At 40.8% G+C, this 16,638-nt stretch overlaps 1 protein-coding gene across 1 annotated transcript in view; it reads right to left on the bottom strand.

Moving 5' to 3' along the window:
• ADARB1 (adenosine deaminase RNA specific B1) overlaps positions 1–16,638 on the bottom strand; it is a 65,509-nt gene that overhangs the window by 37,280 nt on the left and 11,591 nt on the right. The window contains exon 2 of the mRNA XM_065638106.1: positions 12,619–12,655. The gene's annotated coding sequence lies outside the window, so the exon portion shown is untranslated. The remainder of the gene's footprint in view (positions 1–12,618; positions 12,656–16,638) is intronic.

Raw genomic sequence — 16,638 nt, 5'->3', positions numbered from 1 at the left:
GGACTTTCATCAAGTGAGATTGATCTAAAGGCGAATATAAGCATCCGACACACAAAAAACGTAACCTACCTACCATTTGGTTTGAAAGAAGGCAACGCTTGTACCCAAATCAAAAGCACTAATTTAAGGTTGATGGGTTTTGTGGTTTCGTTTGAGTTTTTGTTTGTTTTGGTTTGGGGTTTTTTTGTTTGTTTTACATATTCCAGTTTATTTTTTTCCTGAAAACTAATTGATTGCATAGTATCTGTTACTTTCTAGGTAATTGCTCCAATCTCATAATGTCATGAGTGCTCCCACAGGGAACACTGAACCTCCAAACCATGCAAGGATTTACTCTTTTAACGAAACATCCATTATTACAGTGAAGAAAAAGTAGTGGAGCATTAACAGGCTTCACATTTTTACACTGGAGTGGATCAAAACGTGGAAATTTGTTTTGTACTTGCCAATCTGTCAAATTTTGTGCATCTCCCTCTTACCTTTAATGAACCACTAGTAACTAAGCGTTGCACTTTCCATGTTCTGCATTGCAAGATTTTTTTATTTTTTGTTTTAATATAATGCATTCATTTTCTGCTGATTTTTAGCACAATTAAATCTTTGCAAAGCACCTGAAGAGAGTAAAGTCCGCTACAAACGCGATACTGTTCTGCGATAATCTAGTCTTGTGTAACATCTGTAAACATTGATTCCTTTTGCTGACAATCAGATTAAATTAAGATTTAAGTCCTACTTTTAAGTGAGTCTTTGATCCTACTCCAAAACTATTATGAATAGTCCGCAGAAATCACAGGGCAACCTTCTGTTATTTCCAATACTGCAATTATCTCCCAGCAGAGTTTCAGCCTTCTACTTAGCTTAACTTCTACCATAGACACCATCAATTCTAATTATCCATGGATATTTCACTTACACTGTACATATCTTAGAAGTGAGCAGCTGCATGGACACTTTGGAGTAAGCGTTCAGGATAACGAGGACTCGGCAGAACAAGTGATACTTGATTCAGCCCGAGACAGAGTCAAAAGTTATCAACAAGAACCACATAAACCAACATGGTCACTTGATAAGGTGGACACAATAAAATCACCACTCATTTTAATAGAGCCAAATGCCTGCTCTGTAACAGCGAATTTCTTGCCATCTCTCTCCCCACACCGCGTGGGAAAATCTACCTTTAATTCCGCTCTACATTAAAATTTTTGCTAGTAAACAAAACACAGAACTTTGCACTCACGTTGTTCTTAATGCACAGATTGCATACTGCAGTAATCCGAGTGCGTAACATGTAGTTACCAAGTTTTGCAAGAAGAAACCAGCCATTCCACCCCTCTCTATTATTTTAGGAGACGCTTCATGCAAAGCATGCAAAAGTATGGTAGAAATCCAGAGTCTAAACATCAAACACAATGAACAGCATTGTTCCATTTTGTTCTTTAAGTCAGTTTGGTTTTATCTTTGCTAACATATAAAAAAAAAACAAACACAAAACCAAACAAAACCAAACAAAACACCACACACACACAAATCCATCCAAGAATGAAAGCTCATCTGCCAGGAGATGGTTTCAGGACTGTTTTTTGCAGGACTTGCCCAGTGAAACTATCACTTCAAAACCAGGTTTTTGCAAAACTGCAGCCACTGGCATATAAGTGATTAAAATGTAATTGTTAAACATGTACATCAGAAACATCAAGAAACTTGTAGTCCAAAAATAGCAGATACTGAGAAATGAAGAATGGCATTAAAATACACATATAAATGTGTAAGTTTGCAACTTTAACATGCATTTTAAATACTGTTATTCAGTAATTCAAAACAATGAAATCCGTTTATCTTCAACTAAACAAATCCTCAGCACGCTACTATTTGCAATCTTTACAGCTTAATTCTCACAGCAGGAGCTCAGCAGCCCTTACTGACAATGTAAAATGTGCCCTTAGCAATCATTACACTAATTAATGCTATGCCTCTAACAGCAGAATGAGAAAGAAATAGATCGCAATGTTTGTCACCATTTCACACACCGTTTCAAAAACAAAGCCCGCATGCCTGCGGATAGCCTGAATTTCCTACCGCCACCACACAACGTTTATGATCATCCCAGATTGTGAGCTGAACAAGCACCTTTGCTGACACAAAACAATTCCTGTTCACTCCCCAACCCTATTCGGAGAAGACACTGATTTAAGTCACTAAGAGGACTGTGCACAAACAGGGAGGAGAAGCAGTCACCAAAAACACAGCAAAAACACACTTCTGAGCCCAATGAAGCTGTTCAGATTCCCCACTAGCCAGACAGTATAAACTCAAGCAGATCATCAAAACATGGCAAGGCAGACAAGCAGTAAAACTCCCCGCTAACTTTGTCACCAGCAGTGCAGCATTCGAGTCGCACACACTAGTTCTCCCGAGACACCCAGAAGCACCTAAAACAAATCATAGAATTTCCATAATTTTTTTTTTTTTTAAATCCAAAGACTATGTACAAAATGACTATGTAAACTCCATACTAAATGCATCATAGCTTTAGGTAAACTGTGTGTTTCGGTGGCAATCTCTCTCCCGTGTCCCTGTCATCGTTCACCTCGTGTACTACAACCTCTCCGCTGGTCTGGAACAAATCCCGTTCTCCAGGTAACATGTGCATATTCAAATCGTTTCCAGCCTGAGCACACGGACACGCATTCATCCTCTGCACACTGGGTTGCTCTCCTTCCTCCATCCCTTTCACCTCGCAGAAAACTTGTGCGGCTCTTCACGCCCAGCCCAGCTCCATCGCCCATACGGCTGCGAGACCAACGTGAACTTGATGTCACGAAGACATCGGCCACGACTGTCCCACCAGGCTCTGGTGTAAGCGCTGTCACCCCAGGAGCGAGCCCCCTGTAAGTACCTGGAAAGCATCAACACCACCCTCTCAAATCCAAAGCTCACTCTTGCTGCGGTGCCCAATGGTCCTAGAAGCTGCTACACCCAGGAGCGGGTCTGTGAGCCCACGTCACGTTGGTGACCTTGCAGCACCGCTTAATGTGCCACTTCTGATTCCTCCCACACCACTAAAAGCAAAAGGCTTCACCTCCTGAGATGCTCGTGTCTTGTTTGACACAGCACAGACAGCTCCAACCCCAGTGCGAATCCCTTTAGCATCAGAGGACCACTGATGTACTTTAGGTGGGCTATTCCTCATCTGAGCCCTTGTGCCTTCAAAAGAACTGGGAACGCTGGAAGGTAAGTGGCATAAAAGACGCTGTTTGGTTTCACGCTGCCATACGGGCTGGCACAATTATAGAATCATAGAATCACGTTGGTTGGAAGAGACCCTCAGGATCATCGGGTCCAGCCATAACCTAACCTAACTCTGGCACTATGTCCCTAAGAACCTCGTCTAAACACCTTTTAAACCCCTCCAGGGATGGTGACTCCACCACTTCCCTGGGCAGCCTGTTCCAACGCCTGACAACCCTTTGCATGAAGAATTTTTTCCTAATATCCAATCTAAACCTCCCCTGGCACAACTTGAGGCCATTTCCTAAAGGATTTGCTCTATTACATTAAGTTTTGCCCTTCCCTCATTGAGCACACACATTTGTGTCTCTCATCCAGCTGCCAACGTCGAATATTTTGGAAGCTCCTAACGACCTGAGGGGGATGCAGGTTTCCCACCATGTTTTATCCCAGCTGCAGGCTACAGCAGCCACAACTCCGGCTACTTCACTTCAGGCTGGCTGGCAGAGTCCCCATCTCGTGACAGCATCTGGCCGAGTGCAATAACGGGGGAACAAACAAACCAGCAACTAAAGTTGCCATAAACCAGCATGTTTTACTAAGCGGAGTAAAACAAACAAATCACCTCAATCACTCTTCCCTTTAGATAGAGCTTAGGAGTCAGAAAAGCCAGAAAAGAGTCCCCGGGGCTAGAGCAGCGATGGCAAGTACACAAGTGCCAGCAATAGCCAACCAACAATAGAAATACTCGCTCATCCATTTTTAAGGACAAAGCGCGCCCTGGTTGCACTGCAGCAGCGCCAGCTTGGGCATCTCTCACACACCTGGTCACCGTCCTCACTAAAGCAGATGGTCAGAGAGAGGGGAGAGGATCATGCAAATCTCACAAGCCTTTTTCCCCTAAAGAGATTAAAAATTTGAGCAGAACTTTTGCTAAATGGGCTACTTTTATTTGCTCTACAAAAGCTGCTTATATTTGCTTTCCTATTACCATAGAGAAAGCCTGATTCCAATCTTAATTAACTCTGTACTATCAATAAGGCTGTAGCTCTTGGCATACTAATATTGCCATCAACCAGATAAAGTGTATTATGGGCAGTACCAGGCACAGTTACGTATGGCAGATGAGAGGAAGCTTTTCTCTGCAGTAACAGAAACAGCAACACTCGTTCTGTGTATCTGATACACAGCTCACATACCACAGCCAACATAGATTTAAAATCCAGCTATGCCAGAAAAGTTTCAAACCTGTGTCTACGAAAGGTGGCATTTTCTTGCGGGCTACAGAAACTAATGTTTATGCATTATTGTTTTATCGTGACGATGCACATTTCATGACAACCAGGCATGGACCAACGAGGTGTTTTAGAATCAGAATCAAACTCTAGCGTCTCCAAAGTGTTATCAGCATGTTGTGTGCTGTGCTGAATTCGGGCAAGGGATGCTCGCTGGTTTTCAAGCTACCCCTGCCAAACCACCCATTGTACATGTGGATACAGCACATCACATATAAACTGTATGTACTTATTAACAACATTTGGGGTTTTAAAACATGCAACTGAAGCGAATGTGAAAACTTAATGCACTTTGCCTTGAACTGATTAGCAAAGACAACAAACACAAAGTGATAAATAATATTTTTAAACTGTTAATTGAAAACAAAGCATATTTATAGTTTTTTCCAAGCTTATGAGTATCAGTTCGGGATAAATTTTCACGGGAAATAAATTAGTTAATTATTAGAGAAGGGACCTGGAAGGTTGTTGAAAAATTAATTTTTGTTTTGAGGAAAGATTCTTTTAATAATTATGTATTTCAATGATTATGAACATTAAACAAAATACTCCCGAGACAACAAAATGCTTTAAAAGCTTTAGGTAGTCAAGGTATTCCTAAAGACCGCAGGTAGCTTCACGTCAAGTTTAAAAAGCCTGTAGCACCACCCCATACATCTAACCAAATAAACATTAAAAGCTTGAGCAGGTGGCTGGGAAATTCTTAACCGTGACCAAAGTCAAATGCAATTATCACCGTGCCAGGCCGGAGAGATTTTGGGAGAGTGAGAGCTGATCCGAGCATCAGGTCCAAGCCTGAAGTAGAAGAAAATAGGGAGAGGTTCTCTCTCTTTTTGATTTATCACCCTCAGAAGGGTGACTTCCAGTGTTGTCCACCCCGCACAGCCCAGATGAAGTGTCATCACTGTCCTAACCCGGTTTTCAAAACTCAGGTTCTTACTGAAGTACTAGAGCTGCTAAGGAAACATTTTACTGTACTGACATATTTGCATTATATAGCATCAGCACAACTCCAGTGTAACAAAAGGAAATTAGTTGACTGTAATCAACAGGACTTGTAAATAACCATCACCTTATTCAGCACATCGAACTGGCTCCAGTTCCTCCTGGAGCACCGTGGAGTTCTCAAGGACAAAAGACTTGGACAATTAACTTTTAAATTATTCCAGAGGTAGTCAGTGAGCTACCTGAGCCGAGCCAGATGTGAGAAATGCTGACGGGCTGCCTCACGCTGCCATCCCAGAGTTAAACCCTCCCGAGGAGCTGGGTTATCGCTCTGGGCTCAGCACCACGTTCCTGCAGCCTAAAGCAGGGGAAAAGCAAGCTCCTGCCTGCTAAAAGCAGAGGTAAACTGGAACCCCGTTGCATAAATATTTGTATAGATTAACGTAGGCTGTTGGTGGCATTACTGAAGTTGATAAGAAATAGAATTCACACAGATCTATTTTTTTTTATTATTTAAATAAGTGTGCTAAACAGATTTTGGAAGCATCTATTAAGATAAATGGATGGGAAGGAGGACAGTTTACACAAGAGCCATAAGGCATGTAAGAGATGCGATGTTAGAGGAATAAATAACGCAGCCAAACACCACCGAGCCGTCTGTCCACGTTTTCTAATGAAGCATTCGCATCCTTTTGAGGTTTAACCATATGTGCTTAAGAGTTCGGCTAAATATACTCTTGACACTGCTGCATTTCAACTCAACAGCACACATTCCTGCTGCATACAAAGCCACGCACGCACCATTTTCCCAGGCTGGGAAGAGCTAGAAGAAGAACTGCTAACATATATACAATATTTTAGTACGCCAACGGATACAGATTCTTGGTTTGTGGACTCCACAAGCAACCACACTTTGCTTGGCAAACAATTGCTGAGCTGATCTAGACTGACCTTACTCTAAAACCATCCTACCAAGGCTACGATTTGACTTTGACATCTAAAGCAAGGAGTAAAGTACGCTTGAGGTCTCTTTTAGAGCACCTCGGGTTGGAAGCTATGCTGGGAAGTTCTGCATTTTTCATTATGACTCCCCTATCCCAAGCACATCACTACAGCAGGAACGCCGCGTACATTTTATAAAGTAAAACATCACTGATTTCCACTACAATTAACTTCTAATAACCACCCTCAAAGTAAAAAAAAAATGCTTTGAACAGATTGAATTAGATGTACTTAATAATGAATTCCAAATAACATCTACTTCTCCTAGCAAATAACATTCAAACGGTACATATAACACATAGGAGACAGTACTCAGCTGGGGCAGAGAGAATGAACTTTTCAGCGCTCTTTGTATACATATTAATTAGGAGACTAATCTTTCGAACTTGCTCCCACTGTAGCCAATGCATTTCTTTTTTTTTTTTTTTTTTTTTTCACCTGGCTTACAGAGGTACAAGGATTAGGTAATTAAAAAAAAATAAATAGATTTTCAAAAGCCCTTAAATAGAAAATAGTGCCCATGTATGCTTTCAAAAATTGGGAGTAGATTTGTTCCAGAGAAAGGACCCTGAACCCAGGTTGCTCAGCACAGGATAGAGCTTTCTCTCATGCCAAGGCATGCTTGATTACTTCTGAAATCATTAATAATTCAGTTATCATTTCACTTTGAAGAAGGAACAACGTTTTCGACCTCTTTGACCTTCCAAACTCTTATTCAAGCAGGTTTCATAATGCAGCAAAACTGCAAGAATAAATTTATTCACTGCCTGTAAATAATCCATTTAGCAACAGATGTCTGGACAGCAGGTGTGAGTAAACTCGCAAGTTTTATTCCTAAAAACCTGCTCTGAGACAAGGGACACAACTGGAGTAACACTCTCTGAGACCACTGGGAAAACTTTAAATTTGGAGGAGGGGAAAGGTATGAATAAAGGAAAAAAGCTTAATTGATGCTCAGAGATTTATAGAGCTTTCAAAAATAACAATAAAGAGTAATTGACTGATTTGGGTCAGTGGATACACATTTTATACGTGGAACAAGACTGTGGAGAAAGCCTGCTCCTTGGCTGCACAGACTGTTTTTCCTCAGGTATACTGCTACAATAAATCCAGGTTTCGGCTTTGCTATGCTGGTGTAGCAAAGAGGATTTTTGCTTTTTACATGGAGAGACAAACCGAAGTCCAGCTGTTGGCTAAATGCACTCACCGAAGCCAAGTGATTCTGCATAGCAGCACACCCTGCGATATTTAGACTACAAGCAGCACTGCAAAAAGCTTTCCTTTCCTAAACGCATTCCATGCCAGCATATCAAACAGGAAAACGACATCTAAACGTATGCTGATTGAAGTGGGGCCACAGAGAAATACAGTATATTCACACTTTTAACTCTCTCCTGAAGTCTCCACTTCTCATATTTCCAAAGATAGGAAGAACACCAGAAGTGCTTCAAAATGTACTAGCCAACAAAACACTATTTGCTTTTATTTCCCCAAGAGACTATTTGAAAGATTTTTAACTAAATGTTTGCTATAGCAAGTACACACTACATGAGTGCAAAGAGAGATATAACTTGCATTTCTTCAGTTTGAATATTCTGTGTATTCGCTGCACACACAAAAAAGTCATGAAGGTCCCTTTTAACAGTTATCTTGGTTTAACATCATAATCGAGGAAAAACTAGATATACCTTAAAAGGAAAATTTAGCGGCTACCCAATGTTTTATGTTAACAGAGAATGGCATTTATGCAAAAAGTCATAACCTGACAGATGAAACAAAACTCTTATTAGAAGGGAGTAGCAGTCAGAAGGCTGCAGCTTTAGAGAAGTTTCATATTTGTTGAGCTAACAAATTTGAAAGCTAAATTAAATTAAATGTTTGGAGATGTTGAAGGATTCTGTTCAAAATCTTTCTTTTACTCTATAAACCCAAAGAGAAAACACTGAATTTGCATTTTGCAACGAAGGTTCGAACCTCACCCATCAACTTCTACCTGTACACCCGTCCCCCCAGTACTTTGTTTTGACCGTCCAGCAATTAAAACACTACCTTTCCGCTCCGATCGTTTCTTCCGCCGCCGTCTGCAGCGCCGCGGGGCCACGCTGACCGGGGTCCCTGGGGTCCCCGTGCCGAGAGCCGCGGCTGGAACAGATGCCATGAACCCGCCGACACTCCGCCAGCACCGGCCCCGCTCACCAGCCCCTCCGAACGAGGCAGGGATGTCCTCCCAAAAGGAGGGTTACCCTGCGTCTCCTGGCGCTCTCTCCAACCAGCCAAGGGCTGTTCCTAGAGCCGCGGGACGCGCAGCCCGATGAACAAAGATGCAGGAGCGCGGCAGCTCGTCCCTACCCGCCGCAAGAGGCACGTGTGACAATTAACCCTTCGGGAAGCGAAAGGGGCAAGGAAGGACAGTTTTCTTAAAAGGACAATATCAAAGACATCCCTGCTACCGAGTGTGGAAAGGCCAATTTATTTTTATGTTGTTATTAAAAAGGAAGGAACGCTTTGCTGTGGCTTCAGGCTTATACATATCTCAGAAACAAGGAGTGACATAAGCAAGGAAATGTTTATACATCCTAGTGCATGAAACCAAGATACTTCAGCATCCTTTGCAATTGTTTCTCATGTTCTTAGTTATGTATTTCATACACTGCCTAAAAATGCACAAAGTATATTTGTGAATAGCAACAATACACGAATACACAAATCTCAAACAGGAATGTTTTAATCACACATTTTCCATATGAGGGTTTGTATGCCGGGTCTTACCAAGAGACTTCCCAATGTCAGCATTAACTGTAGCATTTTCCAGCCTTTTCACAAACCAAACTGCAACATGTGACACTATGGGATGCTGTGATATTATCCTGTTTCCCCAGTTAGAGCAACCAACCGGACACATGTTCATCTTGTGGGTCCTGCAGCTCAGCAGCACAGCAGCTGTCCATTAATTCTGCCTGGAGATTAAACTTTGCAGGACAGAAAACACCGAGGAGATGTCTCTGACAAGTCACCTCCAGCTGCTCTCAGACCTTCATTTCTCAGTATAGCAGCCCTTGGCTCTTTGGAAGACAGCACATGACCAAACATGGATAAACTCTGGTAGATGACTTACACGGACCATCATATTTTGACAACTAGCCAGGCTGGCATTTTTGGAAAAACATTGCCAGTGGCATCTTAAATTAGCAGTACTTCACTCATCAAAACCAACAAACTTCCCCACTTATCTCAAAGGAGCCGAAGTTCTAGTTCAGCATTTATGTTAATGGTGACCACTGAGGACGAACAAATCTCAACCAGACCATTCACGCTCAGTTTACACAATTTAAAAAGAAGAACTTGCCATGGTGGAACAAGCCACCAATGCCATGGTCATGCTACCATGTGTCCACCACCATCAAGAAGCTCAGGAGGAAAGTAGTCCCATCATTACTTTCCCACCTGACCAGACCTATTTTAAGACCGAAGTTAGCAGTTCTGCACCTCACTGATTAATGGTTTCAGGCCAAGTTTGACATTTCAATCCGCATTGAGCTGTGCGCAATGGGGAAAGGACAAGGAGGATGAGGTATCTATATCTACATAGCCTTGAAGGAAAAGCACCTTTGATACACAGAGAGAAAACACAGAAAAAACACTCCTTCGAGGAATAACAATTCATTTTTCTCCTTTAAGCAAACCGCATACTTTGTAAAAAAGCAAGAAAGCAGACTGTGAAACCACTGAGCTCTTTACCATAATTCTTCCAGCTGTTGAAACTTTCACCACAGGCAAGAAAGACATACGTAACCATGTGTATTTCTCCTTCCCTTCAGGGAAGAGTTGCTACACTAGGTATTGAAAATTCAAAAGTGGTTTTGCCTTCAATGATTAATTTATCTGCTCTCAGCTGTTGGAGATGTCGTTCACAGGACTTGGAGGAGTCATTTTTTCAGCCTTTACACCAACTGCCCCCTGCAGCTCTGCTCTCCAGAGCAGCTCCTGCTCTGCTGACCACAGCAAAGTGACTCTGGGCTGTGAGCATCAGGAAGATCTAAGATAATTTTAGCTTGAAGGATGACAGCTTGCAATGGAGAAATAAAGTCTCTACAACCTGACTAATGAATAAGGAACATACGCGACGCACTTGCGAGAGAAACTCGGTGACCCACTGCACTCATTTGCCGTTGGCACATCAACAACGGTTTTAGGAAATACAAAACACACAACCTGTAACATGTATGAAATTCAATCTTCAATGTCGGCAAACATATTGCAAAGTCTGCATGTTTAGAACAACGCAGGTTAAAGGCTGAGTGCAAGGATGCAAACACAACACAGCAGAACAAACGCGCGGCATACAGCTTTAATGCGTACCTTGGAAGCATTAAATCCCGTAACATCTTGTATTTCACAAATTCGATACCCACAGAGGCACCAAGGAGAAACTGGACTGCCTTCTCTCCACAGAAAAAGCAATTCCCAGGGTGAATTCGGTTACATACCCACACAGCTCGAGCACTTCCATCTCATCCACATCACTAAATCAGGAATGCAGAGATGCTAAAAAACTGAGGTGTCCTCCATGAAAACCCCAGAGGTCAGCTAACCCATGTGAGACCCAAAGCTGCACAGCAAGACTGATGGAAAAGTTCAGTAGCTTCTCAATTCTCACCTCTATCACCTAGATCATGGTCACAAAGCTAGCCTCGGTTTCTGTGGATTTATGGCTTGTGATAGACGGAGTTTTGCGTCATACAACACAAAAGAAACTCACTATTACTATTTTTTTTTAATATATTGCACGAAAATCTCTACTCACTAAAAACATCCTTGCAAATCTCATTTACTTACAGATTTGGCCACTATTATCATCTTACTTTATACACTGTCTAAAGAAATATCCACATACTTTGTTTTAGAAGCACTCTTAGTGATTTTTTTTTTCCCCACGTGCAATTCAGGTAATTGTCAAGCATGAGGATGGTTTTACAGGCCAACAGCAAGTTTTCCTTCAAGTTTTGTGTACTGCAGCAAGACTGAATATACATTAGCAGCAACTGCTAGAATTTGTATAGGCTAATTACAGCCTAAGTATTTGCTCGGCACAGCAAATCTCAAAACACAAAGCTGCTGGCTGGACACAGAAACCCCAAGAGCTCTGATACCATCTGCCTCGGTTTGCAGTTCAACTCCTCAGGTGATTAAATCCACTCCAACAGCACCATCTACTGTTACGCTACATAAATAATTGATTTTACATGTATTGCTCCCTTCACCAAGGATGTCTAGAGCCCAGCTCTGGAAATAACTGGCGATGTTTGCAGATTTATTCTACAGGAAACTATTTTGGAACATGTATTTATTAGGAAGTTTTGTATCCTTTGTCTGTATCCTTCTTAGTGGCTTACTCCAAGGTCTGAACATCTAATTTTTAACTTACATTATTTCTGAGGAACTCCTCAAATACCCATGGCTGTCAGAAATGTGTTTAAAATGTGTTTCCAAGGAAAAAGTAGAACCATTCAGAGAAGAAAACTGAGCAGCCTAGATCTCCCAGTAAATAACATTAGTACTTCCACCATCATTTAAAAGATAATAGATGCAGCTACTCAGTACTGCTAAGGAAAATAATAGCTTGTTGGAAGAAAAATCGGAAACAGTTTTAAAGGAAGTTTAAAAAGTCTCAAAAATCTTGAAGTTATTTTATAAATAGAAAAAAACCAGTCATGCAGGTTGGGTGATGTTTGGCATTAGGAGACAGACTTACAAATTGGATTTATTTCTCCCTTTCCCACCACAAGCAGTTATCAAGCTCAGCTCAAACACTCAGCAAGCTCTCAACTGTTACATGCCAGCTTTGCATATTTATTTTATCTACATGGATCGGACACTAATTTGCAGTCAGAAGGGTAAGCAATGTTTTGTAACACGTACATCAACTTGATACAGTTAGATATTTCTTAACAATATTTCCTCTATTTTCAAACTGTATCGATCCAGTATCTTTGAAGGGGTTTAGTCTACCAAGATAAATGTTATATGTAACAAACTTTTAAATAACTCTTTAAATACATAAAGATGAATGCTCTCCAAGTTATTATTTGAATGCATCAATCGGAAAACAAAGAATCTCGCTATACATTTACAAATATGGTCCGCTTACCTTTTTAACTATTAGAGACACATGCTGACTCTGCAACCTGCAAAAAGAGGAAACACCGTCAGTATTTGTTGCTTTCACAAATTTAAGTTCATTACAAATGACAACTCCCGATTTCAAAACGGAAAAATTCCTCATTCTGTAAGAATAAATAGCACATACTGCACATACACGGTCACAGAGCCAACTCCCTTGTAACCTCAGCAAAGGGAAGGGGAGAAACAATTCTGGACATTCCCGGTTGGGGGAAAAAAAAAAAAAAATATCAAGACTGAAGATGCTTTGTGCTTGGGGCCATGAGGAACATCCCAGAGGTACAAGCAGCTACTCAGCAGAACTCAATCTGCAATCTCTGCACCTTCTAGCAGAAAGGGTCAGCAAAAAAACTGGCCAAGAATGGCTTAAAATTAAAGTCAATTTCTGTGTCATCACAGCCAACTTATCCTGCGAGCAAATCTAGAGTTGTCATCTTATTAGAGGTTTTTTTTTTTTTTAATCATTTATATCTTAAAGCTTGGTCTTGGTGGTTGATTTTAATCCATATAAACAGGACCTCAAACTACAACTCACTTTTCAAAGATCAGTTTCTTGAGACTACTGGCATCTGCATTCCCCTGATGTGCCTGAACAACTGGAAAATCCCTCAGCTACCCGCAGTGGGGCAGGAAAGAAACGCCAGATGTAGGGTAAGGAGGATACAGGATAACGAGAAGGACTGATGCTACAAGAAACTTTATTTCCATAAATACAAATAAACTGCACATCTGTCCAATCAGGAACAGACGGGTTTATTTTATTAGAGATAGCCTCCTAGTTATAAGAAAATATGTATATGACTTTATCGGTGTGAAGATACACTGTCCTAAAATGGTTCGGCAAATCGCAGAAGCTATTTGCAAAAAACCCAGAGTATTTCAGGCAAGCAGCTGCATTCTGCAAAAACACGTGCAGACCAGCAGTTGATCAGAGTGGGGACACCACCTGTACCTGTAAAGGATTTTGATATTTGCACCTGGAAAATACAAAAATTCTCTGCTGTTACACTGCCCACAAGATGGTGCTGACACCCTGCAAAATCTTCCACTGCATTTAAATTACACAGCATGCACAGCTACCAACGATACAAACTGTTTGGGTCAAGTTATACAAGAAGGGACCTGCCATAATATTTAAAGTCCATATATTAGAATATTGCATTAATGCATCTCAGGTTTTTTTAAAGACATTTCAATTTCCCAACACTTCATGGTGGCATTTTCCAATAATCCAGAAAAAAAGATGCCGATAATATATGTGTCTTAGAATGAGGTAGTAAAAATGCCTAGAAAGCTCAATGCGGTGTAATTGAAGTCAGCTTACCTCGCTGCAGTGGACTATATTCAAGTCCACCAAATGGGGATACACTACATACAACACCATGATTTACCATTTCGTTTAATATTTTCCCAATGTCATCGCCCCACGTCCACAACAAATCTCTTTCAAACCCTTAGAATATGAGCTATAAAGTACGTGATGTGAAATTCCAGTATCTGTGGCAACATCCACCCCCAATTTTTTTTTTTACAATTTAAAACAGTTTTTTATAATTCTCTTTCTACACAAGCATTGCACATGCACAAACGCATTCTTTGTTTCCCTCCAGTAATTCACAGTGAATTTCCAATGTAATTTAAATTTGCAAGATGCTACATGTTTTGATTCAGTTCTGTAAGGTTTGGGGGGAAAAAAAAAAAATGTATGGCCAGTCACAGAGACCTCCAAAACACCCACCCGCAAGGGACAGGAGGTACCACCTCGAGACACACACATGCAAGAACCACCCAAACACCAGGTAACCACCTGGATGCACTCCCAGGAAACACCAATTCCAATCTTTACATGTTTACTTTCCTATTATTTTTTACTTTTCTGGTGTCAAGAAACACAGCTAAGCTGCTGAGGCATCTCAACTGCATGCGTCCCCGTGACAAAAACCACAGGTATATTAAACCAGGCGTCCTCCGCCCTTCCAGTTTGAACGCTGGCTGGGGAAGCGGAGCTGCCGACTGCATTGCTCAGCACATTTTTGCTCAGTTCACGGCCCGAGGCAGATTGTGTCAAGACATTTCACAGAGAGGTCAAATGAGAAACTCCAAAGACGGTGTATTTTTTCACACAGACACAGGTTTTGCTAACCGATTTACACCCTCTCCAGGCACCAGAAGAGTTAGCTTTTTTTTTTTTTAATTAATTAATATAGACTTGCTTCAGCCTCTTAACCTCATATTATGGCGAGCAGTTGTTTCTACCTTTACTGCAGCCCCAACCATCCACCCGTTCCTCTGCTGGGACACAAGCGAGTGCCAACACACTACAGCTGCAAAGCAAATGCAACTGATTGCAATTTTGGGGTTTTTTTTCTTTGGTTGGTGGTATTTAATCTCTAGAATTTGTCCCTCCAGGTATTCTTCTATACCATCTTCAAGGGGTGGACTGGAAGTGTTAGGTTTATGGATGGACTCGATGATCTTAAAGGTCTTTTCCAACCTAACATGGGACACAGGGAAGAGATGCCTTCATGGCAGGTTTTGCTCCTGACCCCAGAAAACTATAGCGTTACCCTGCAAAAGACGACATGTCACATCTTTTCATACACAAAGGGGACAAGTCTCTGCCATAAACTAGAAATTCGGTTCAACAGCACAACTACAGAACTGGGTTTTCCTCTGGAAATAGTTTTTCTATCTGAATTTGCCATGTATGAATGTACCTTCCTTAATTTATCAGACTGAATTAATGAAACAATAGCCCAAATCCAAACCACAATCCCTACATCCCTTTTGAATTGCTGATTTAAAAATTCTAAAATTAATTAGGAAAGACTAGCAACCAATCATCACAATGAAAAGAATAGTTTAGGAAAAAAGGACATACATGCTGCAATTGGAAAATGCAGTAAGTGCAGTTCTTACACAATACAAAGCTGTTAAATATCTTCTTCCCTTTGCATAAAACAAATTCTTTTTTTGAACTTATGTATAGAAAGTATCTGTAAGACACTGAACCCAACTTCACTGACACTTCAAAAGCTGTGAAAATTCAGCTGCCATTCGGCAACAGGAACAACGTTTGTATCCACAGGAAAAAAAGTATGTTACTCTATGAAGTAACATCCAAGCTACTACGGGTTTTGCTGCAGGTATCAAGTAAGATTACGCTCATCATTTATTCTGGAACACTCAAAGATTCAAACCTGTTCAGCAACAAATACAGACAAATTATTTTTCCAAATATTCTCTCGCCAAAAGTGGTTTCACTTATTCCCGCAATATCAGCAAGGAAGTTTTAATTTCTCATTTTTAATGTTGTGATCACTACATTTGAAAAATTGTACTAACAATGTGTTGGTGTACTGGTTATTTATGAGCGCCTAAAGCCTCAATATAAAATTTCAATACTGAAACAACATTATTTGAAAATCAAAAATTTTAATGTCACTCTTCCTTTCTACAGGATCACAACACCTCATGTATAAGAGCAGTTACCTTAGAAGAGGATGCAACTGAAGCCAAAGAATTATTCACATTAGCAAAATTACCATAAATGTCTTCAGGGGAATCTACGCTTTAATCTTGTTTTTTTGTGATTTCACTATAGCTAATGTTTAAACATTTACATTACTCATTTAGCTGTTTTAAACATTAGTCAAATTGAAACAGTAAAATAGCGCAATCTGAAGACTAAGCAGCAACTTTTGAAATGCAAAGGAGTTTAAGCAATCAACTGAAAGTAATTTCACTGTTCTGTATTAGCACTTTTTAGTCAACAGCTACAAGAACAAGATTAATCTGGACTACAGAGTGCAGAAAAGAATTCAGGCTAGAGGACTAGGCGGGGGTTTCTGCTTAACACACCCTGAAAACAATACCTGTAGAACCTCCTGCATGCTTGTTCTACATGTGTTCAGCATGCACCAGAGGACTGCGAAACTTTCTTCATTTGAACAGCAGCAATTTAAGACTTCGGAACAAGGCAGGCTGA

The sequence above is a fragment of the Caloenas nicobarica genome, chromosome 6 (assembly GCF_036013445.1).
Source record: "Caloenas nicobarica isolate bCalNic1 chromosome 6, bCalNic1.hap1, whole genome shotgun sequence".
In the NCBI taxonomy this organism is placed as follows: Eukaryota; Metazoa; Chordata; class Aves; order Columbiformes; family Columbidae; genus Caloenas; species Caloenas nicobarica.
This window is presented reverse-complemented; position numbering and strand designations above follow the sequence as displayed.